General features: G+C 38.9%; 1 protein-coding gene across 1 annotated transcript in view; it reads left to right on the top strand.

Annotated features, from left to right (window-relative positions):
• CHGB (chromogranin B) overlaps positions 1-24,783 on the top strand; it is a 146,835-nt gene that overhangs the window by 75,667 nt on the left and 46,385 nt on the right. The window lies entirely within an intron of this gene.

Below are 24,783 nucleotides of genomic sequence, written 5' to 3'. Positions count from 1 at the left end.
ATGTAGAGAAAGGGAGGAGAGGGTGCTCACAGCCAACGGACTTGATTTTTTCATTAAAGTACCTTCAGCTAAGAAGGTTGTGTAAGAGATTGGTATGGAGAGAAGAGAAGGAACAGCCTCTGTGGGAAGTGGGGCAGAGAATCAATTAGAGAGGAACAAAAGGTTGGCCTTGCCCAAAAGGTTTGTCATGACCCTGGTGGGAATAGAGAACATAAATTTGTAGTGGTCTGGGCATAGTTGCATATCTTCCTCTAGCTCCATTCAGCAGCACCTTCATAGGGATAAAGGAAGCAGATGGTGGGAATTCCTACCAGGTCTTTCAATGCCCTAGTACAGATGTGTCAAACACTGACCCACAGGCAGCGTGTGGCCTACAACACTCCCAAGGGTTTAAACTGGAATTGGATTCAAGTGTAGTTGCTATGGGATTTTAATGTATTGATATATCCTTAAAAAAGAGATCTATAAACATGTGTAGTTTACTAAATATATATATATGTATGTATATGTATATATGTATATATATGTGTGTGTATATATATATATGCATGCAGCCCCCCAGAGATCTTTATATATGGTTTAGTGACCCTGTTTTTGCTGAAGTTTGACACCACTGCCCTAGGATGTAATTCAAGCTCCATGACTTCAACTTATCTGGGGCAGCAAAGGACTTTCTTACTATTTCGCTACTTGTCTCAAGTGTGAAACTCTTTGTTAATCATTTTTGTTCTATCCTTTCCAAAGGTAATTTTTTTTGGGGGGGGGGGGGGGGGGGAATGATAGAAAATACAGAAACAAAATAAAATTTGAAATTTCTCTTGGTCATCCATTGTCATCTCCCATCCACCCTGAGCTGCAGGGACCTATCTTGTCTTGGAGCCTCCTCTTTTCCCCAATATAACCTTAAAAAAAAAATTTGTTACCCTTAGCTTTCCTCCAAATTCAGTTCATTCTTAACATTAGCATTCCTGGCCCTGTTCTTACAGGGCTATGTCTATTGCCATGATTTTGGATTCATCCTTGCTCATCTGTTCTAGCGTTCTTCTTCTGGACATGTGTTTATAAAATCCAAGTTGGTTGGTGATTTTCCTGTGCATCCATATATATATATATATATATATATATATACATATATATATATATACACATATATATATTTCCTTTTCTCCCAATTGGAATTGTTCCTGATTGACTCTTCAAATCCCATGAGATTATTGTGTTCATTTGATAGATGAGAAAACTGAGACTAAGAGAAGCCAAGCAATTTGCCCTGGATCACACAACTAGTAAATGTCTGAGGCAGGATTTGAACTCAGATCTAGAGTGTTTATCCTTCCTGGGCTGACACATCTATAGAATTTTAGGCCATAGGATCCTATGTAGCCTCTTATCTCTTTATAATCAGCTCTCCCCAAATATGAGGTGAATGTCATAGCATTCTATCAATCAATCAATCAATATTTATTAATCTCCAACTATGTTCCAGGTACTGTGCTAGTTTACCTTTCCTCTGTCACAAAAAAATAGGATAGGTAGTCACTTTCTTCTAAGGTCCCCATCATTTACAGCCCAGGAGCTATTTCCTCCTGGTTGATGACAATCAGATGCAGGATAGTACTTCTTGTTGGTTCCTTGACCTTTTGAAGGAGGAAATAATCATTAACACAAATCAAGAAATTATCAGCGGTCCTACTTTTGGCAGAGAGAGTGGGTTCCAACAAATACTAGATAGTTGAACTCTGCCTCTATAAGCAGAGAAGACTACCCAGTTGATGTTACTTGGATAGGGCAGAGGACTGATTTAAAAGAAGGGAATTATAAATTTAAAACTCTGAATTTTGGGAAGATCCAGATGGAAGAGCTTCAGAACAATTCAATTCAATTCAACTCACCAAACATTTCTTTTTCATTGCCTACTATGTACAAGGCACTGTGCTAAGTGCTGGGGCTACACCAGCAAAAATGAGAGTTGCCTTTAAGGGCTTATATTCCTCAGGGGGCAGAGAGATGTAACCTTTACACAGATAAATTCAAGTATGTACAAAAGAATTTCAAGAAGGAAAGAGCACAAACAAGTTCAGACAACACTATTTGAAATAGATCTAAATGGGAGGAATGAATATTTTGTATGGAAAAGAATAGGATTCCTGAGATAGCTTCCTCTTGGCAGGAGAGACTTCACTTCTGTCTCTCTTATTTCTGCTGTTAAAATCTTAGGCCAGTAAAATGATAGGGAAACTACCGGAGGTTGTCATAAAATCTCAGATTAAAAATATTTGAAGTCTCATTTATGGTGCAATAATATGAAGAATGTAGTTTTCAGTGGGGCCATTAGGTGGTGCAGTGTCTAGAGTGCTCGGCTTAGAGTCAGGAAGACTCTTCCTGAGTTCAAATCCAGCCTCAGATACTTCCTAGCTGTGTAACCCTGGACAAGTCACTTAGCTGTATTTGTCTCAGTTTCCTCATCTGTAAAATGAGCTAGAGAAGGATATGGCAAAACCACGTCAGTGGTTTTGCCAAGAAAACCCCAAACGGGGTCATTAAGAGTCAGACAGGAGTGAAACAGCTAAACAACTTTTCAGTGACTGAAGATTATTTTCCTGTTGCTTAATGAACAAGACCAAATTGATGACTTTTAAAATATGATTTTCCTAGTTATTTGACAAGTGCACAAACTGTCTGAATCTGTCTAGTAGGCAGTGGCCTTCTGCTCCTCTGTGAGATTTCAGTATCAGTAATGTCACCATTATCATGGAACTGTGAGTGCCTGGCACCTGGTAGAATATCTTATGGCATTAAATCTTGTCCATATAATTTGGAAATCTAAAGGCCAAAATCGCCTCAGGTAGGTTTACTTGTGTCTGAGTGGTAGTGATGCGTCAATAGGAGAGAGAGATCTGGCTCCCTGCAGTCTTTATCTTTATTTTGAACTTTAGTGAGGACAAATTAACACTGCCCATTTATCCAGAAAGAGCTTTAATGACAACAGAGACAAAGGTCGAGTTCCCCTGGCTTTGGGCACTGTTGCCTGATTCAACTTTGCAGATAGATTCACCAAGATCTTATCAGCTTACAAAGATTATTACCAGCCTGTACTTATCAGTGTCCAAAGATAATGACTTTGACAGTAAGAGGGTTATGTTCCAGCACAAGGAGGAAATTAGGAGTTATCTACTCTCATGCTTTTAATTTTATAGGAAACCAAGGCATTGAGACATGAAGTGACAGGACAAACATCCCACAAAGGATTAGTAGCAGAGGCAGGATTCATATCTAGATCTTGTGATTTCAAGTTGAGCTGGCATTTCTAATGCACCATGTTGCTTCTATTGTTGTTGTTGCCCAACTTTTTATGACACCATTTGGGGTTTTCTTGGCAAATATCCTGGAGTGGTTTGCCATTTCCTTCTCCAGCTCATTTTACAGATGAGGAAACTGAGACAAACAGAGTTAAGTGACTTGCCATGGGTCACACAATTAGTAAGTGTCTGAGGCTAGATTTGAACTCACAAAGTTGATTCTTCTTGACTTCAGGCCTGGCACTCTATCCACTGCACCACCTAGCTGCCCTGAACCAAGTTTGGATCCTGCTAAGACACCTAAAAGCTGTGTGACACAGTACAAGTCACTTACCTTTGATCAACCTCAGTTTCCTCATCTGTAAAACAGATATACTAGCACCTGCTTCACAAGAATCAAATGAGATGACCCATGTAAAGCACTCTGCAAACCATAAAGTTGTCTGTTTATTAGCATTAGTATTACAGCCAGAGCTGGATGATGACTTGGGCAGGTGATTCTTGTTCAGCTATAGTCAGATTAGACTCAGTTCTCTTCCCATTCTGGGATTCTTTGATTGTGTTGTGTAAACCACTTGTCACTGTTTTTAGTTTTTTATTAAATGGTTTAATTTGGGGGGGGGTCTTATTCCTCTTAGACCTAGTGTAATTTCTTTTAGGTTTTAGACTTATAAACTCCTTATTTAAATGGCTTATCCACCAGTGTTCATTTTGAACCTTGAACTCTCCAGAGATGAGCACAAGTCTTAATAAAACAATGGCAGCCTGCATTTAAATTTTTTCATCTGGAGATCTCTTGAGAACAGAACCATTTGCATAGACATTCCCATTTTGTTCTGTGGTTGCATTTCATTTGCATAACAATTTTCATAGTTCAGTATGTTTTGAGATGGCCTATTGCCTTCCTTTGCATTTCTAAGTCTTTTTTAGTCCCTTCCCCCAAACCTCAAACCTGCATTCTCATTCCTCATTCCTTCAGTTCTCTTTCTGGTGCTTGGTGTTCCATAACTTTGCTTCCTTCTCTTTGAGAAAATCACTTTGCTTAAGTTGGGCCCTTGAGCAACAACTTTATATTCAAAATGTAAATCACTAGGCAAACTCAGAGCTAGCTGAAAACTGGGCACCGTTGGGAAAGGACATCTATAATACTCAACTTGTAGATAGAGTTGCCAGATCACTTTATTTTCTGAAACCTTGGTTTCAGAGCGCTGGATTGGGATTCAGAGGCCCAGGGTTCAAATCCCACATCTAGTAATTCAGAATGTATCTTTGAGGAAGGCTCCTGACATAGGTACCTTCTCTGTTTCGTTTTTACCCCCTGAAGTTTCCTGTCCTCTAGAGGAGCTTGCTCAGTGTAAGTTGCTATAACATTGCTTTGAGTTCTGCCTCATGAAATATTTATTCCTGTCCATTTGAACTGCTAAGATTCTTCAGTGATGTGTGTGTGTATTTATTTTTTTGAGGCAATCTGGGTTAAGTGGCTTGCCCAGGTTAACACAGCTAGTGAATGTCTGAGGGTGGATTTGAACTCAGGGCTTCCTGCCTCTAGGACCAATGTTCTATCTGATGGGGCACCAATGATGGACCCCTAAAAGGCTCTGAACTTTCCCAGATCCCTGGCCTTCCTCTGAGGCATCTCCCATCCCAGTCAATAATCCTTTTAACTGCCCTTTCACTGTGGCTCTCCAGCCACTTAACTCCCTCAGTTGTCTGTACCTGGCCCACCCCAGGCTACTTGCCAATCCTTAATCCCGTCCAGATCTTCCCATAGTCTTTCTGTATAAAATATCAAAGTTACCCTCATCAAATGCTCAGATTCTTAAAATCATACCCCTTAAAATCAGTGCCCACCCTAACGGGTGTTTTAATAAACTCACTACTTGAACTGCAAGAAGACTTGAGTGGTCAAATTCTTTTGAGACAGACCTGTGTTCTTTATCCTTGCATTTCAGGATTCCCAAGACCCCCTAGACCACAACATATCCACTGCGCCACCTAGCTATCCCTCTGGTGACATATTGAAGAGTTCTTTCCAGGATCCCATAGCACACCTGCCATCTGCTTTCTCTTTATGATGGGGCTGTGTTATGTGACCTAGGCAAATGCTTCTATACAGGACTCATGTCAATAAGAATAGAATCAGAACCCAATCAGAACATTTTTCCTTGAGAATCTTTACTTTCTCCTCATCCACTGGTTTACTTACCCTCTGCCTTCAAATTTGATTAGTTCACTCAGATGATAAAAACAACCAAAATGAGCAAAAAACCTACTTCTTAGGACCCAGTTGCTTTCCTCTTGCTATGGTCCTGTTTCCTCTGTCTCATTAGGTGGCTTTCTTTAGAAGATGCTAGTCCCACTGCACTCTGCCGTCATCAGATCATTTTGGTAGTTTTATATTCAGTTATGGGGGTGCCACACCTTAGGACGAGATTGATAATCTAGACAGTGTCAGGAGGAGGCAACCAGGATTTGAACTGGGAAAGGTCCCTGGGTCTATGTCATGTAAGCATCAGTGGAAGGAAATGGTGTTTTCCTAGAGAAGAGAAGACTACAAAGTGCAAAAGGGATTAGGCTTGTTCTGTTTGGTTTCAGACATAAGAACCAGAAGTAGGGGTAGAAAGTACAGTTACAAAGTGAAAAATTTAGGCTTGATGTCAGGAAAAATTTCTAATAAGTGAAGCTATACAAAGTGTAATGAACAGTCTTGGGAAGTAGTGGGTTTCCCTACACTGGAGGTCTTTGACCAAAGACTACTTAATGAATATGTTGTTCTAGGCTTTGGGATGGAGGGGAAAGGAGGAAATGTAGGTGGAACTCAGTGTCCCCCCAAATCCCTCCCAAATGTAAAATTCTGTTTCCTTCCAAAGCCTGCTTTTCCTATGGGCTTCCCTATTTATCTCAATAGAACCATGATTCTTCCATTCAGATTAGATTTAAAACCTCAGAATAATCTTTGATTCCTCATTCTCCCTTGTCCCAACATCCAGGTAACACTTACATCGTTTTAACTCTTCTTACTTCCTTACTGCTTCTCTGCCTATACTCTCTCCTTACCCCAGTGTTAATTTTTATCTTTCCTTTAATACCCAGCTAAAATGATTATCTTCTCACTGAATCTTACCCAGATTCTCAAAGCCAGAATAATCCCTTCCTCCTCTATATTCCCATAGCCCCCCCCCTTTTTTTTGGTGGAGGGGAGGTATCTCTTTTAACTTTACTTTCACATTCCACTTTGCTTTCTCAAATCTACCTTTTCTGACCCAGCCTCTCAGCTAACCTTCAATCTCCCATCTCCAACTGCCTTTTAGATATCTTGAACTAGATGTCCAGTAGACATCTTAACCATATGTCCAAAACTGAATTTATTATCTTTCCCTCTGAACACTCTGCACCTCTTACCTTCCCTATTACTGTAGAAGGCAACACTATCCTCCCACTCAGGCTCACAACCTAGGTGTCATCCTCAGCTCCTCACTATCCCTCACTGGCCCCCATTGTCCATCCTGTTGTCAAAGGCTCTCAATTTCCTCTTTGCAACAACTCTTGAATAGTCCCCTTTCTCTACTCTGACACTGTCCAACCACTCTGGTGAAGCCCCTCATCACCTCATTATGCCTGGACTACTGCAATAGCCTGCTGGGGGGTCTGCTGGTCTACCCAAGTCTCTTCCCCACTCCAATTCATACCCCATTCAGCCACCAAAGTGATTTTCCTAAAGCTCGGGTCCAACCAAGTCACCCCGCCCCTACTCAACAAACTGCAGTGGCTCCCAGTTATCTCCAGGGTCAAATACAGAATCTTCTGTTTAGTCTGGAAAGTTTTTCATAACCTAGCCCTCTCCTACCTTTCCTGTCTTCTTATACTTTGTTCTCTGACATGTTCTCTTTGGTCCAGTGATAACTGGCTTCTTTGTTGTTCCACAAACATCTCTCTGGGCATTAACATGCCTAGAATGTTCTCCTTCCTCATCACTACCTACTGCCTTCCTTGAAGTCCTAGTTAAAATCCCATCTCCAGGAAGTCTTTCCCAACCCCTCTTAATTCTAGTACCTTCCTCTCTCAATTATTTCCTATTTGTCTTGTAAAGAGCTTGTTTGTATATATTTGTTTGCTTGTTGTCTCCTCCATTCGATTGTGAGAATTGTGTTTTGCCTCTTTTTTCATATCTCCAGCACTTAGCACAGAGCCTGGCACATAGTAAGAACTTAATAAATGTCTACTCACTGATTGATATGTCAATTAACAGTGACTCATTTTGTCTTACCCCATCTTGCTACTGAAATAAAAATATGCCATTTACCCCATCACAGAAAAGGAAGCAGTAGCGGGAATGTGTGGAGCATTTATTTAGTCCCAGTGCTCAGCGCCCATTCTGTATGTTTGATGCGTTATAAAAATATTTTGAAGAACAAAATAATTTTAAAAATTATTTTTCACAATACACCACAACTGTTCACTAAAGTCTTGGCAATTTTGGTACAATAGTATATGGTACTAAGGACATCGTGTAAACATGTATACATTCAGTGAGGGAGAAAAGTCCAACACATTGTCAACTCACTCAATAAGACCAATGAAAAATGTGATGTGACTGAGAAAAAATGGGAATTTCTCAATGAGAATTGGGATTTGAAGGATGAAGGATGCAGTTAAACATTTTCTAAAGAATCTGGAGTTTGTGTGACCGATTAGACTAAGGCTAACAGATAGAAAAGGCAATGAAAAGAAGACCTGATATTTCACTTCATATGTCCTTCCAAGCAGCGGAGAATAACAGAATCTAGGTCCTGCCTGACGTCCTCATGGTGGTTCAGAACACTAAAGTGCACCTTTTGCCACTCACAGATTCTCATCCTTTCCTAGTTACAGTGCTAGCTCCTGCACAGTATTATTCATTGCACAAAATCTCCCCCATAGAATTCAAGAGCAAGGAAACAGACTCCTGTGACCTGTCTCAGGAGTTCTGAGCTTTTGTCCCAGTTTGACACACAACTGCACCGAACAACTGTGAATCACACCAGCAGTGTAACTTGAAGTAAAGCAGAAACCCCAGGGCAGAGTTTCCATTGGTCTTAGAAACCAGGATACTTGCTTTGAACATCAAAGTAAAGTCAAAGAGACAGCTTAATTCTCACTTTTCATCTACAACATGGTCAGAGCGGCCCTTCTGAGCAACAGAGGCCAAAGAACAAATCATGCAATGGATACCTGTTCTGACACTGTTTGGTTCCCTGCTTTGCAGATCTTGAGTTTAGAACAGTGCTACATTGCTGGGGATGGCTTCTACTGACCAATGAGTAGGTAGTGGGGGTCAGGATGTGTAGGGAAAGTGACAAAGGGCTAAAAATCAGCATAATCTTAGAATTTACCGAGGTTAAATTAGGAAAGCAGAATGTGGCATAATGAGTGACAGAATTGGAGTTGGCTGGCCTGATTTCTAGGCCTGATGCTGCCACCAACTAGCTGTGACACTTTGGACAAGTCAACTTATCTCTGTGAGGTCTGATTTTTTTTTTCCCTCTATAAAGTAAAGGATTGAACTACATGATCCCTGAAGTCCCTTTAAGCGGAGATGACACTGGCCTCCTTGCTGTTCCTTGCATAAGACAATCCATCTCCTGACCCCTGGGATCCTCTCCCTCTTCATCTTTACCTCTTAGCTTCCACAGCTTTCTTCAAGTATCAGCCAAAATCCCACCTTCTATAGAAATCATTTCCCAGTTCCCTTCAAACTAGTACCTTCCTTCTATTGATTTATCCTGTATAGATCTTGTCTGATTATGTTATGATTCTATATCATATATTGGACCTCAGAGTAAAGGCTATTCATATCTTTTAAGTCTCTTTGTCTAAGGGGACATCTTGGGAGAGAGAAAGAAAGAGTTAGTGTTGGCAGTGGATTTTGAGTCAGAATATCTGATGTTCGAATGATGACTTTGTTATTCCCAGTGTGACTATAAGCAAATCACTTAACTTTTCGGGGTCTCAGTTTCATTACCTAGAATATGAGGGGATTGGAAATAAGTGCTCTCTAATGTCTCTTTCAGCTATGATTTAGTGGTCCTAATAAGACTCTAAGTATTAGTACCATCTATGGATTTCCCCAAATCTGATATAAAAAGGATGGCTTAAGGGTCCTCTAACTTATAGATAGTATTGAAAAGCAAGACTATTGAACTTGAAAGACTTGAAAATCAAACTATTAACAACTATATGAAAGAGTGGTTCATATCACTAATAATAAGAGAAATGCAAATCAAGACAACCCTAAGGTTTCACCTCACACCCTGCAAATTAGCAAAGATGACAAAAGATGGGAATAATCCATGTTGGAAGAGTTGTAGGAAGATAAGTACACTCTAGTGCATGTTATTGTTTGTCCTTCATTCTGGAAGAGAACCATGACATCAGGAAGATGCCATGACATGCAGGTGAACTGGATTTAAGTGTGAGAAGGCTGTTCAAAGTCCCCAGCATCACTTTCTTCTCTGGAGCCACCTGGGTCTGGTGGCAAAATATAGATCAGGACAATTGGAGATGGTCCTGGATGCAGGTTGGCCTTTTTAAACTGAAGTCTTTAACAGGTCTTAAGGCTAGGTAAGAAATAAGTGAGAGAATAGCTTCTTTCACCTAGTCAAAAAAAAATTGATATGGGAGGAGAAGCCCTATGACTATAACCACTTTGAAAAGCAATTTGGAAGCAAATAAAGTGATTAAAATGTTCATACTCTTTAACCCAGAGATGCCATTACTAGTTTATGCCAGAAGGAGGCCATTGATAGGAGAAATATATATACCAACATATACACCAAAATACTTACAGCAGCATGTGTGTGTGTGTGTGTGTGTGTGTGTGTGTGTGTGTGTGTGTGTGCATAGGGGGGACAATGGAGGGAGTGATAGCAAAGAACTATAAATAAACTAGATGTCCATGGATTTGAGAATGGTTAAATGAATTGTGCTGCATGAATATAATGGAATATTACTGTACTGTAAGAAATAATAAATGTGATGAATACAGAGAAGCATGGAAAGATTTACAGAACTGATGCAGTCAAGTAAGCAGAGCCGAGAAAATAATATGCTAGATGACTACAACAATGTAAATGGAAAGAACAATCATAAAAAAAATCAAAAGTGAATGTTTCCAAATTATAAAACACAATCATGGCTCAGAAGAAGAGATATGAGAAGATATTTCACCCCACCCTTTGCAGAGATATACAAGATATTACACATAATTTATAATGTATTAAAATGTGGAATTAGAAATGATAAGATTTGACAACTGATTATATATGTGAGGTGAGTCGGAGTGAAAAGGCCAAGGATGATGCATGGATTGCAACTGTACAAATAGTGGTGACTTCGATAGAAATAGGAGGTTTTAAAGAAAGGTGGGTAAGGGAAAAGATAATGAGCTCTGTTTCAGAAATGTTAAGTTTGAAATCCTTGTGGGACATCCAGATGGAAATGCCAAATAAGCAATTCATGATGTAGGACTAAAGTTCAGGAGAGAAACTGGAATTGGACATATAGATTGGGAATCATTGGAATAGAGATGATATTGAACCCATGGGAGCTTATGAGACTACAATTAGAGGGGAAAAAGAAGAGGGCCCAGGACAGAGCCTTAGGGACACCAATAGTTGATATTGATGAAGAATCAGCAAAAGATCCTCCAAGCACAATTGGATTCTGTATACTGTGTATGATGTGGGCTAGTTTCCAAACACCAGGAGTAGAATCTCTGCTTTTTTCTCTTTATGTGAAGGTTGCTCCAGTGTAAAAGACATTGTGCTATTCTTGGACACAACTATGACCTTGCAACTCAGCTGCATTGCCTTCTTTGCTGTATAGATAGCCAGTCATCTGACTTCAAAAATCTGTGGGGAATATCTTAATTAACAACAAAAGATTTATAAAAGATTTTGGGACATGCTAAAATAGATGAACTCTAGGCAAATTTTTTCTCACCTTGAGTGGCAGAACTCTTTTTTTTTGTCTATAATCTCTATAAAAAATGTAGTAGGTTGCATAAATGTATTTGGGAAATGTTGGAGTAGGTGTCTATTTCTTATTTCCTAAGCATTGCTGTCATTTCCTGGTTGAGACAGAAGCTCCAGTAGTTTCTTTAACTTAGTCTTTCAATCCTAAAGAAACAAGCCTGTGATGATTGCCAGAGAAGATACATCATTTTCTCCTTCCTGATTTACCAGCCCTTCTGGTCAGTAAATCAGAAAAGATTGTCTTCCTGGGTAGTTAGTCAGTATTCCTCTTCCCTGTAGAATGTGTAAATTTGGGGAGACAGAGGCTAGAGATTTCCCCCGTATTTCAACAAACCCGTTACTGGAGATGGGGAATATGTTAAAGAAAGAAGAAACTCAATGGATGTCAATGCTTTGTATTGGAGTGTCTTACTCTTTAGTTAGTTACTAAGGGTCTTCAGGCTACTCTACTTGATGTCTTGCCATGTCAATTCCAGCACATGGACAAAGTGAAAATTGGGCTGCCCAATCACACACAAGCAACACTAAGCATAAAAGGTTGCTCTCTATTCTTAGGCAGGGTATAAGAGCATGTCTATTCGCAAATATGCAATTAGATGGAGCAATGAATAAAGCACTAGATATGCAGTCAGGAAGATGTGGGTTCAAATGTGACTTCCCTCACTTACTCCTTGTGTGAGCCTGAGCACATCACAGTTTCAGTTCCTTCATCTCTAAAGTAGGGATGATAGTAGAATTCACCTCCCAGTGTTATTGTGGGACATAAAGTGAGTAATAGCTGTAATGCAATTTGTAAATCCTAAAGCACTATATAAATGTTAGCTGTCATTATATTACTATCTAGCAAGAAAACCAAAGTAGGATCACATAGCAAGTTAGTGGCAAGTCAAGGTTAGAACTTAGTTGGGGAATTTAAAGTTTATTTAGTAATTCTGTATCTCATTCAGAGGTTTCTTTTGGACTATAGGCCCTTATTGTCTCACCCCACACTCCTTGTCTCCCCCCTCCACCCCCCCAAAAAAAACAAAACCAAAGCACCAACATGTAGGGAGACAGCAGAATATGACCTGTCTTGTACAAAAATTAACTGAAATATAATAGCAATGAAGATTGTAAGTTCCTAGAAGGCAAGGATGAGATTTTTATTGATTTTTAAAAGTTTTTTATTGATATCCTTTTTTTTTACATCAACTACATTTCCCATTGTATAATGTTTTTTAATTTTTTTTTGTATTGATTACGTTCATCATTTATTATAACACAGCTTTCCTTTTCTGGATGTGAGACAAAACCTCACAATTATTTTGATTTCTATTTCTCTTATTATTAGTGATTTTGAACCTTCTTATGGTTGTCAGTAGTTGTTCCTCTTTAAAGAATTCTTTGTTCATATTCTTTGACCATGTATGATAAGTCTCTTTTAAAAGGACCTTTCACAGCATTGTGGTCAGGTAAGAATTTTCATAAATGCTTTCCGATGTTGAAGTGGAAGTCATTTTCAAAACAAAGAAATCTAGTCATCGATGGAGACTGAAAGTAAAAGCTGTTTCTGAAGCACATCTTCTGAAGCATTAGTTGTGGCTACTGGCAGTGGTGTGGGTGATGGGAGCAAAGTACAAGATATACTCACACCATACAGATTGAAATAGTTTTCTTTAAACAGTATTGAAACTGTCCTTGAGATTTAATTGGCTTAGGGGACTAAGGCTCAGGCTGTTGACATAGTTTTCTGATCACTTGAATAGAAAAACAGCCAGGGCACAAGGAGCTCCATTGACCTCAGACCAGTGGGATAATCGATATGGGCAGAGGAAAGCTGTGCTCAGCTGAAACAAAATGGTATCCTCATGGAACATCCTTTCTCTGCTCTGAATGTCCTTTGCATGTTATGACTAAATAAACCTTTTAGCAATTGTAAAGAGTTCCATAAATGTCTCATTTTGTTCCACTCTTGAAGCTAACCTACCAAGGGATTGGCTTGTATCAGGCCTTTGCTACTGAAGAGGTTTAGAGGTTTTGGGGTGCTCCTAGATGCACAGAGGCACCCCAAGATTGCAGCGCCAGACCCTGCCTGAAAGAATTCAACCCAAATCTTCTTTCAGCCAGAGAAAAAATTTATTAGAGCTAAAGCATATAGGCCAGACTCCCAAGGAACCCGAACATTAGTAACTCCCATAGGGTAGAGCAGGCATGAGAGTCTCAGTCTTTTGGGCATGAGAAATTCTCAGTATCTTAATAGAAACAAGATGGACCTTATATACAGAAAGACTGTGGGAGGGATCTAGGAGTGGCCAAGTAGTTTGAGGTGAGGAAGGGCCTAAGGAGATCTGGATGGGAGTGGCTAGTAAACTGGGGTAAACAGAATTCCTGGGACCTGGAGCCTAGCTGGGATTAAGGGTGGGAAATGGCCAGGGGCCATAGAGAGGTAAAACAATGGAGGGGAGATTGGGTATAGCCACAATGAAAGGCCAGTTGATGGGACTATAGCCTCAAGGGAATGCCAGAGATTTGACCATGTGGGAAAGTCCAGGGTTTTTCCTTTCTGGAGCCCAGATCCCAACCCCATCATTCCCATCTTATATACACTAAAGTAACTTTGGGTGGCCAGAGGAAGGGGGGGTGGTTGGGAAATGGGTCTAGGTGAGAATTCCGTTTGGAAGGTCTGAGAGATTAAACAGACAATGGGAATAGATAATGAAGGGAACTGGAAGGTAGAAGTTTGCTTTCAAAGGGAGATAAATAAAGGCAGTTTATAAGGAATCTAAAAGTTTAAGATTTTATGGGAATATTAGACAAGGTTCTTTTTAGGGCTAGGGAGGAAGGCACATCTGAATAAGATCAAAAGGCGAGGCTAAGGCTTTGGAAGGGAGATAAAGGGAGTCTATAAGGAATCTAAAAGTTTAAGGGTTTTCAACAAATGGGAGCCAAATTCCTTTTGGCGAAAAGGGGCAAAGGTCTCGGCTTCTGAAACTGAATGATGGGCCTCATAACCCTGTCACTATAACATGTGGCATTAGTCATGCAGGATTGGCTCCGAATGATCTCACTGAAGTGTGGAAAGGTTGCTTTGTGAGAGAAGCTAAGCTTTGGTGAGGCTTGCCCTTCTGTTTCTGGTGATGCCATTGGTGATACATGTGTTGATGGTGGCTGTTTACTGTGACTCTTACTATGAGGTAATTAAGAAGTCATTGCTTACCTCTGAGAGAGAAGTTTCAGTAAAATAATGAATGAATGAAAAAATATTTATTAAATGCTTTTGTATGTGAGAAGCACTGTACTAAGGGCTGGAGATGGAAATTGAAAATAAAAAGACAACCTTTGTTCTCAAGGAGTTAATACTCTAGGGGAAGTAACACATTTTTATAAAAAGAGTTCAGCTACAGGGCAGATAGAAGGGCCCAGGAGCCCTGAGGTTTCAGCCCTGGGGCAGTTGGCAATGCCTAAGGACCCTTAGGGTGAACTAGTAGTTAGAATGACTGCCCGGAGGTCTAAACGCAGGGGTGTGCTGGAGCCAGCTCTGAACTCACAAGAACCAATTGTTAAATTTTCCAAGCATTTACACATAGGAAGTAGGTAAATACTACAAATCAGGGCTTGATTTATTATTTTATTGCTTGTCTAAACTTAAGAAGGTAGTGGATGAGATGTTAATAATGCAGATTAAACTTTAAAATGTGTGATAGGTACATTTTCCCCCCAGAGAGCTGGTTGTTGAATGTTTACAAGCATGCCCCTATATGGGAGATGAGTGGGGCATAGCAACAGGGGAGATGGGAACGCCAGCATAACTTTAGAATACAGTGGCAAGGGAGATGATGAGACCCTGTGTTACTCCACGTCACTGGAATACTTGTAGATGATGACTCCCAGCTTATCCAAATGGTGTGAACAAACATGTTGCTCTTCTTACTTGGCCACTTCATGAGGTCTAGGGAACCCTGGGTTAAGAGAATGGACAGCCCATGGGTCTTGGGGAAAAGGAAGAAGGGAAGGGCACCCTGAGTTCTTCATATCAGCCTGCCCCAAGAAGACCTCAAGTTGAAATCAGACTTCAAGGTGTTGATTGCAAAGGATTAAGGAGAGAGGGCAGGAAGTGGAAGCATATTTTCTCAAGAAGTTTATCAGTGAAGGAGAGAAGAAAAATTGAATAATAGCTAATTTGGGTAGAAGTATCAAGAGAAGGCTTCCCCCAGAGACTGAGAAGACATGAGTATTTGTACAAGAGCAAGTTAATCCTATACAGTTCATTTAATTTTTTGAAGTCAAAATTGTTCTCTTCAGAGTCTTTCCATAGATTCAAAACCAAAAAAGTAAAATGAAGGTTATGCTAAAAACCTGGAATGAGGTTGATATTTCATTTTTAATTAAATGCAACTGGGATCACATTATGTTAAACTCTCATATTTGTACTTTGTTTTAAGGTTTTATGAAGTTTTTTATTCACAACAACCTCCTTAGTTTAGTAGTTCAACTATTAATCTGCCTATTTTGCAAATGAGGAAACCAAGGCTTAGAAAGGTTAAGTAATTTGCGTAAGGTCATACATATACTTAGTGGCAAAATTGGTACTCAAAACCCAGGTTTTCTGGATGAAAGACAAGTATTCTTTTTGTTACATCATGCTGGCAATTTTAGAGTAAGAGAACTCATAAATATGAATATTAATATTGAATAGTTTCATTCATATAATTCAATTCAGAAAGTCTGGAGAGTTAAATTATCATAGATTCTCCTATGGAGAATCATCATAATTTCTTCCTTTCCCCCTCACAAAAAAGAAAAAATCCCTCCAACAATACTCTATTTTAAAGTAGATATTCTTATTTTTTAAAGTTTTCATATTAACAGAAATAACCAAAAAATGTCACATATAATACAGGGTACTTTATTGAGGTCTAGAGGTGCTGGGAACCCCAAAATTCAAGGGCAAAATCCTTCCTCAAAAGAATTGGACTCAAGCCTTCTTTCAGTCAGAGAGAAGGTTTATTAAAACACAGGTTGGGGTGAACGAGATTCCTAGTGAGTCTGTGCTATTGGCCAGATTTTAAGAATCTGAGTGATTTACTGGAGGCAAGACAGATCTGTTATATAGAAAGACTATAAGAAGAGCTGGATGTGATCTAGGACTGACCAATGAAGGGCTGGGCTGGGTTAGAGGTAACAGAGAATTTGAGATTGGGGCAGGATCAAAGCGACAATGCAAGGACAGTTGAAAGGATGATACTGAAATGAGCGTCAGGGCCAGTTCAGGGGAAGTTTAGGAGGGGAAGGTTTCCAGGGCCTATACCCCTGGAAACCTTTACGTAGCTTAGAGATTCCAGTAAAAACTGCTATGCATTACAATATTGCATTAATAATGCATTATAATGTATGATAAAAACAGTAATTTACTTTTCTACAAGAATTTATGATTGCAAAGTATTTAATAGGTTTTCATTTGATATTCACAATATCCCTGTGAAGTAGGCAATGAAAGTAATGTTCCCATTTTACAGATGAAGAAACTGAGGCTAAAATGATATACTCAAGATCATATTAAGCAGAACTAAAACAAACCTGTCTTCTTGCTATATTAAAGATAATAGTTAAAAGCTATATCTTTTTTTAAAACATCGCATCACATTATACCACCATTTGGCACATACTCTGGTTAGGATATATATTACCTTAAAATATTTTGGTTTGAGGTAGTTGGGTTGTTTGTTTCTTTGTTTTTTGTTTCTGAAGTGTTAAAGGGTTATCCAGTATTATAAACCTGTATTAGGAGTCGAGAAGACATTCATTTCTGTATTGACTGTCTCACACATCATAAATTCCCCAGGGACAAGGATTATCAATGTTCTCATCTTTGTATAAAGAAATTAGCCTTTTAAGCTTAAGAAAAGGGACTGATACCAAAGTGTTAAACCAGGAGAACAATTTGTACTCTACCAAAAACATAGGAAAAATGGACAATTTTGAAAGACTTAAGAACTCTGATCAATGCAATGACCAGGCATGTCTCCAAAGGCCCAAGATGATGATGATGAAGAATGCAACCCACTTTTCAGAGTAATAATGGACTCAGGGTGCAGAATAAGACACATATTTTTGGACATAGCTAATGTGGATTGGCTTTTTTTTTTTGCTTTATTGTGTATATTTGTTACAACAGTTTGTTTTTCTTTCTTTTTTCAGTGGGTATGGGAGATAAAAATGCTTGGTAATTGAAAAAATAAAAAGTTTTTAAAAGAGAAAAAAATTAACTAAAATTGTGTCATGCCAGGTGATGTTTTCATGACGTAGGAACAAGCCCCTTGAAGGAATTAGAAGGAAGTAACATCATAGGATGAAGATTTTGCAGGCCACCCTTCCAGATTGCCTTCAAAAGTCAGTTTCAGTGAGTCTAGAATGAAAGATTCAGAGAAGAATCTAGCTTCTGATGAGGTGCATGGAGCTAAAGAAGGGAGACCTTATTAAAGTCATCTATAATCATATGAAAAAATGCTCTAAATCACTATTGATTAGAGAAATGAAAATCAAAACAACTCTGAGGTACCACATCACACCTATCGGATTGGCAAAGATGACAAAACAAGAAAATGATAAATGTTGGAGAAGATGTGAGAAAATTGAAACACTAATGCATTGTTGGTGGAGTTGTGAAATGATACAACCATTTTGGAGAGCAATTTGGAACTATGCCCAAAGGGCTATCAAAATGTGCATACCCTTTGACCCAGCAATAGCACTTCTAGGGCTATATCCCAAAAAGATCATACAAATGGGAAAAGGACCCACATGTACAAAAATATTCATAGCAGCTCTTTTTGTGGTGGCAAAGAATTGGAAATTGACAGGATGCCCATCAATTGGGGATTGACTGAGCAAGTTGTGGTATATGAATGTAATAGAATACTATTGTGCTATAAGAAATGATGAACAGGCTGACTTCAGAAAAACCTGGAAAGACTTGTATGGTCTGATGCTGAGTGAAGTGAGAAGAACCAAGAGAACGTTGTACACAATAACAGCCATGTTGTGTGATGACTAATATTGATAAACTTAACCCTTCCCAGCAATACAAGGATCTAAGACATCTCCAAAGGCCTTGTGATGGAAAATGCCATCCACATCCAAAGAAAGAACTATGGAATTTGAATGCAGATCGAAGCATACTATTTGCTATTTTTTTTCCTCTTCTGTTGAGTTTTGTTTCCACTTTCTGATGGTTCCTCCTATTGGTTCTAATTTTTACTTACAACATCACTAATCTGAAAATATATTTAATAAGAATGTATATGTATAGCCTATATCAGATTGTGCGTCATCTTAGGGAGAGTGATGGGGAGGAAGGGGGAGAAAAATTTTAAACTCAAAAGCATATGGAAGTGATTGTTGATAAATCAAAATAAATTAATTAATAAAAAAAAAGAAGGGAGACCTTAGAGAAACTGAGAGAGTAAGAGTAGAAGCACAGACAAAGTAGACTGCTACAGGGAGCAGGGCCAAGACTCTGGGAATGAGGCTGTATCATCACTTAGTCATGAATAATGTTGGGACAAACACTGTGTTACCATCAAATGGCTTGTAATCTACTCATGGAGATAAGATATAGCCAAATAAAATGGGAACTAATGAAACAATACCTATAATTGGCAATGACTGGTAGAAACAACAACAACATTCAACAGCTACTACCTAAGAGGATCCCTTTGGGCTCCTGCAGGTCAAGGAAAGTTTCATGGGAAAAGTGAGATTTTAACCTGGCCTTGAAGAAGTAGATTAAAATACACAGAGGGAAGTAGAAGAAAAAGTACTATTTCATTAATGGTGTTGACTTGGCCCATCTACATTCCCTCCCCTTCTTGGATTAACAAGCGAGGATTTTTTGAGATAGCTAGTCAATTTGATTCAACTCAACAGACGTTTGCCATCTACCATTTACCATCTTCTGGCAAGCATCTACCGTGTTGAAGGCACTGTTAGGTACTGGAGATACAAAAATAGTAATGTTCATATTGATGAAGTCTAGGAGTACTGGAACCCCAAAATCACAACACGCAGGCCCTGCTTGAAAGAATTCGATCCAAATTTTCTTTCAGCCAGAGACAAAGTTTATTATTTAGAGATAAACCTTACAGGCCAGACTCTTAAGGAATCTGAACATCAGCAACGCCCGAAAGGATGAGCAGGTATGAGGAAGTCTCAGCATTTAAATGGGGGCCAAGCTGGATCTTATATATACTCAAGTAATTTTGGGTAACCAGAGGAGGGGTTGGGATCTGGGTGACTGGAAGAAGAATTTAAGGAGAATTCCAGTTGGAATGTCTGGGAGGTTGAATAGACAATGGGAATAGATAATGAAGGGAACTGGAAGGAAGAGGTTTGAATTGGGGTCTGGATAGGATCAAAGGTGGGACTAGGGCTTTCAAAGGGAGATAGGGAGAAAAGACATTGAGGGGAATATAGCCTCAGATAACCATTTTGAGACCAGAGTGAGTTTAAGGGTTTTCTGGGGCCGGTAGACAAATGGGAGCCAAATTCTTTTTGGGGCAAGGGGCAAAGGTTTTGGCTTGGACCCATACCCCATCAATATTACTATGTATTGTAGCTCACATTTTAAAATTTTTATTTAATATTTAACTTATGGAATAAAACAAGCCTTTCAATAACACAGTATAATAATAAAGATGATTGCACATAAAACTGTGATCTATTATGTACAACTTGCTATTCCTTTTACATATATAATACAGTTATCATGTAAATTTCTTTCCTTTTTTCTTCCCTCCTTCTTGCCCCACCCTAGAGATGGCTACCATTAGACACAAATGGGTATATATAGGTAAAGTTTTTCTATACATAACTTCTATTTATCAGTTCTTTCTCTGGATGTAGATAGTATCTTTCTTCATGTGTCCTTTATTTCTAATTTGTGTATTTATAATAGTCAAAATGACTTAGTCATGCAAAGTCATTCATAAAACTCACATTTGAATACACTTTTAGGTCTGCAAAATAAACATACTACATCTATTTTGAATAGCCAAGTTTCATTATTGTAGGGAATTCCACTTACGGAAACCTCCTCCACAACTTTCTCTGCAATTTGCAGTCTTAAAGAGTTGCCTGGGGACACGAAGAGATTAAGTGACTTGCTCAAGGTCATACAATGAGTATGTGTCAAAGTGAGACTTAGACCCAGCTCTTTCTTATTCTAGTCAGAATCACACAGCTGATATATATCAGAAGTCACTTTTGAACCCAGGTCTTCCTGACTCCAAAGCCTGCTCTCTAAAGGTTGGAGCATATTGCCTCTGCTGTAGGCATTATTAACTTTATTTTACATATAAGAAAACTGAAGTTTAGAGACAGCAAGTTACTACATGTTCACACAGCTAGCAATTGTCAGAGGCAGCATTCAAAATTAAGTCCACATCTAGAATTCTTTCCATTAGACTATGCCCAGAGTCGATAAACAGTGACACAGTCAATGCCTTAAAGTAGTTTACAATTAGTAAACAGATAACATAGGTTGGGTTGAGGACAGACTGCATAGCCTTGGAATTTTTCTGTCATCCCTACAAAAAATTTTTTTCAAGAGCAGAAATTTTAGTTTCTGGTTTTGTTTGTTTTTCTTTCCTTTACCTCAAAGTATGTCGCTCATATTTTTCTTCCTCCAGTTATTGTACTTATGAAAAATGTGAGGGGCAGAGAGATTAGCTATCATGGGAGATGATGGGTAAACTCAGACTATTATCTCCCAAAGAGTAAAGGCCATCCTTTGTTAGCCGGCTTCACAGAACACTGTGGCTCTACTCCCAAGAGCAGCTGTGTTTCATTGACCTGATATATTTATGATAGGCCTCCAGAAAAGCTTCCATGGCATTAAATTAAGTGAGAAATTAAGCAGGTGTCTAATAAATCCCTTTCAAGCACTGGCTTTGCTCACCAGGCTCTGACTCGGAGAAAGCACCTGGCATAGACAGGTGACTTTAATGCAGTAATGAAGAATGATTTCCCTTTGTAGTGGTGAGTGTTTGAGGATGTGATATGAACTGAGTACATACTGTACCATCTGAATTAACCAGGGGCAGGGAACTATGTTGCAATCACCTCAGAGTAATCAGCAAATTCTTTGTTGTTTTGCTCTGTCCTTGTTTGCTCCTCAACTTATGAAAAGATGCTAGTCCCCTGGTCTGAAAAAGCTGATCAGGTTAGCCAAGCTGATTGATGTATCAATCAATGGGGAGGGAGGGTGGGGTGAGGGGGGGTGGAGGGTTGTGCCTTGGTATAATGCCAAGAATATAAGTTTGGGTGTTAGAGGACCTGAGTTCAAATCCGACTTCTGCTCCATAACCATGTAACCTTAGGCAAGTTACTTAACCTCTTTGGGCCTCAGTTTTCCCACTCATAAAATGCCAGTGGATTGGATGGTCTGTAAGATCCCTCCCACTTCTAAATCGGAGATCCTATGAGTTTATAAAGGTATCTTGTAGAGGCAGAAGGACCACAATTCCAAATGAAACCAGGGTATGGTGGATAAGATAAACTCAAAAGAGAATCACTGTGACCTCCCTCCCTCAACTTATGACATTTCATTATGGCCTTACTTACATGATGAAAGTCTTCCCCTCTATCAACAAACTTTTATTAAGGGCTACCTATGTTTAGGCACCGTGCTAAGCACAGAGAAAGGCAAAAGCACATCCCTGCCTTCAAAGAGTAGACATTCTAAAGGGAGAGAGAACCAATACATATAGATATGTATGAGATAAATACAAAGCAGATATATGGTAATCTTAATGAGGAAGGCATTAGCAGCTGGCAGGGGACTAGGAAAGACACCCCATAGAAGGTGTCATGTCAGCTGAGTCTTGAAAGAAGCTAGGGATTCTATCAGATTGACGTTATAACATGACAAAACAGCAAAATGATAAATGTTGAAGAAGATGTGGGAAAATTGGAACACTAATGCATGCTGGTGGAGTTGTGAAATGATCCAACCATTCTGGAGAGCAATTTGGAACTATGCCCAAGGCATAGTGCATATCCTTTGAGCCAGCAATACCACTGATAGGTCTGTATCCTAAAGAGATCATAAAAAAGGGAAAAGGACCAACATGTACAAAAATATTTATAGCAACTTTTTTTGTGGTGGCAAAGAGTTGGAAATTGAGGGGATACCCATCAATTGGAGAATGGCTGAACAAGTTATGGTATATGAATGTAATGGAATACTAGTGTTCCATAAAAAATGATGAGTAGGTGGGTTTCAGAAAAAACTTGGAAAGACTTACATAAACTGATGCAGAGTGAAGTGAGCAGAACCAGAAAAACATTGTACACAGTAATAGCAACATTGTGCAATCACCAACTTTGATAGTCTTAGTTCTTCTTGACAACTCAATGATCTAAGACAATTCCAAAAGACTCATGATGGAAAATGCTATCTGCATCCAGAGAAAGAGCCATGGAGTCTGAATGCAGATCAAAGCATATTATTTCCTCTTTTTTTGTTTGCTTGTTTTTTCTTTCTTGTGAGTTTTCCTTTTTGTTCTGATTTTTCTTTCACAGCATGACTAATGTGGAAATATGTTTAATATATGTATAGCCTATATCAGAATATATGCCATCTTGGGGATGGGGGAGGGAAGGAAGGGGGAAGTTTAGAACTCAAAATCTTATAAAAGTGAATGTTGAAAATTAAAAATTAATTAATTAATTGATCTGAAAAGAAGAAGGAAAAGAAACTAGGGATTCAGAGGTAGAGGTGAGGAGGAAGCAAAGACCTGGAGATAGTCATGGAGTGTTTTATGTGGATGAGGAAAACAGGTACACTAGTACACGCTGTTGGTAGAGCTGTGAACTGGTCCAGCCTCCTGGAAAACAGTTTGGAACTAAGCCCAGAAAGTTATCAATTAACCCAGAAAGTTACCATTGACCCAGCTATACCACTTTAAGGCCTACACCCTGAAAGAAATCAAAGAGGGAAAGGATTCATATGTAAAAATATATTTATAGCAGGTCTTTTCATTGTAATTAAAAAGTCAGAAATAAGGGGATGTCTAAATGACTAAACAAACTGGTGTATTAGTGTAATGGAATATTATTATGCCACAAGAAATGATAAAGTAGACATTTCCAGAGGAAACTGGAATGACCTCTATGATGTAATTCAAAGTGAAGCAAAAAGGATTAGAAGAATAATTTATGCAATAACATTATAAAGAAAAATAACTTTAAGAGATCAGAACTGTGAAAAATGCAATGATAAAGTAGGAAGCCAAAAGAATGAAGATGAAACATTCCACTCCCCTCCTAACAGAGAAGGGAGGAATTTAAAATGCAGAAAAAAAATACATTTTCAGATCTAGCTATCGTAGGATCCCAACTCCCGACTCTGCAGCCACATATTGGGGGGGAGGTCCAAGGGGGAGGCTTTATTTTTTTTTTAGCTTTGGTTTTTTAGTTACATAGGGACAGATTAATTGAAATATGCTTGATAATTGAAAAAATAAAAATAATAAACTAAAAAACTCAGAGATAGTATCTTTGCTTTATTAATAAAGTTGGGTCTAGGCAAAATTTTGCCTTAAATACTCTCTTCTATTCCCTTTCTAAATTTCTCTACATTACTTTCAGGTTCCCAGCATCCCATAATGTTCTCAGGCTGCCTGAAGCCTCGCTCTTTTGGATGTCATTCAGACCTTTCCTCCAACACATAGTCCAATATTTAAAGTTACCTTTCCATTATTTAAATTTTTCTTTCAGGGATAAGAACAAGTATAAGGGCTAAGAGGAAAATAGACAGACAGATAATTAGATAGATAGATAGATAGATAGATAGATAGATAGATAGATAGATAGATGAATGATAATTTTTATTTCCCACCAACTTCTTTGCTTGGTTTCAACTCTAAGAAATCATGCTTTCTGCAGGATAATAATACTTATCATATCATATCATACCAGAAAGCTCATCATTATGGAGATTGCTTCAGCTTTGATACTTAGCACCTCCTCTGTACCCTCAGTTGCCTCTCTCCTCTAAGTGGAGGACAAAATAAAAAATTCCTCCCAAAGCCTCCCTATATATAGAGAGAGAGCTCAGAATTTTCCAGTCAATTTTTCATTTGACACCAGACACTCTGTTTGGTTTCAGGAACATGTTATCCCCATGCTGGGTGTCCTCTGGCATGTTTCAGCCTTTTCAGCTTCCTTTTGTGTGTTGATGTTCCCTCATTAGGTTGTAAGCCCTCAAAGGGCAGTTGTTTCCTTATTTGTATGCCTGGTACTTAGCATAGTGCTGCCTGGCACGTAGTAGACACAATTCAATTTTATCGACTACTAATTAGAGAGAAAGAAAGAGAGAGTGAGAGACAGAGATGAAGAGAGAGACAGAGATAGGGGAGGGAGGGAGAGAACAGGAAGGAAATGAGGGAGAGAGAGAGAGAGAGAGAGAGAGAGAGAGAGAGAGAGAGAGAGAG

The sequence above is a fragment of the Vombatus ursinus genome, unplaced genomic scaffold, assembly GCF_900497805.2.
Source record: "Vombatus ursinus unplaced genomic scaffold, bare-nosed wombat genome assembly UNPS02014841.1, whole genome shotgun sequence".
NCBI classification, from domain to species: Eukaryota; Metazoa; Chordata; class Mammalia; order Diprotodontia; family Vombatidae; genus Vombatus; species Vombatus ursinus.
Note: the sequence above shows the minus strand (reverse complement) of the source record. Positions and strands in the feature narration are given on the sequence as shown.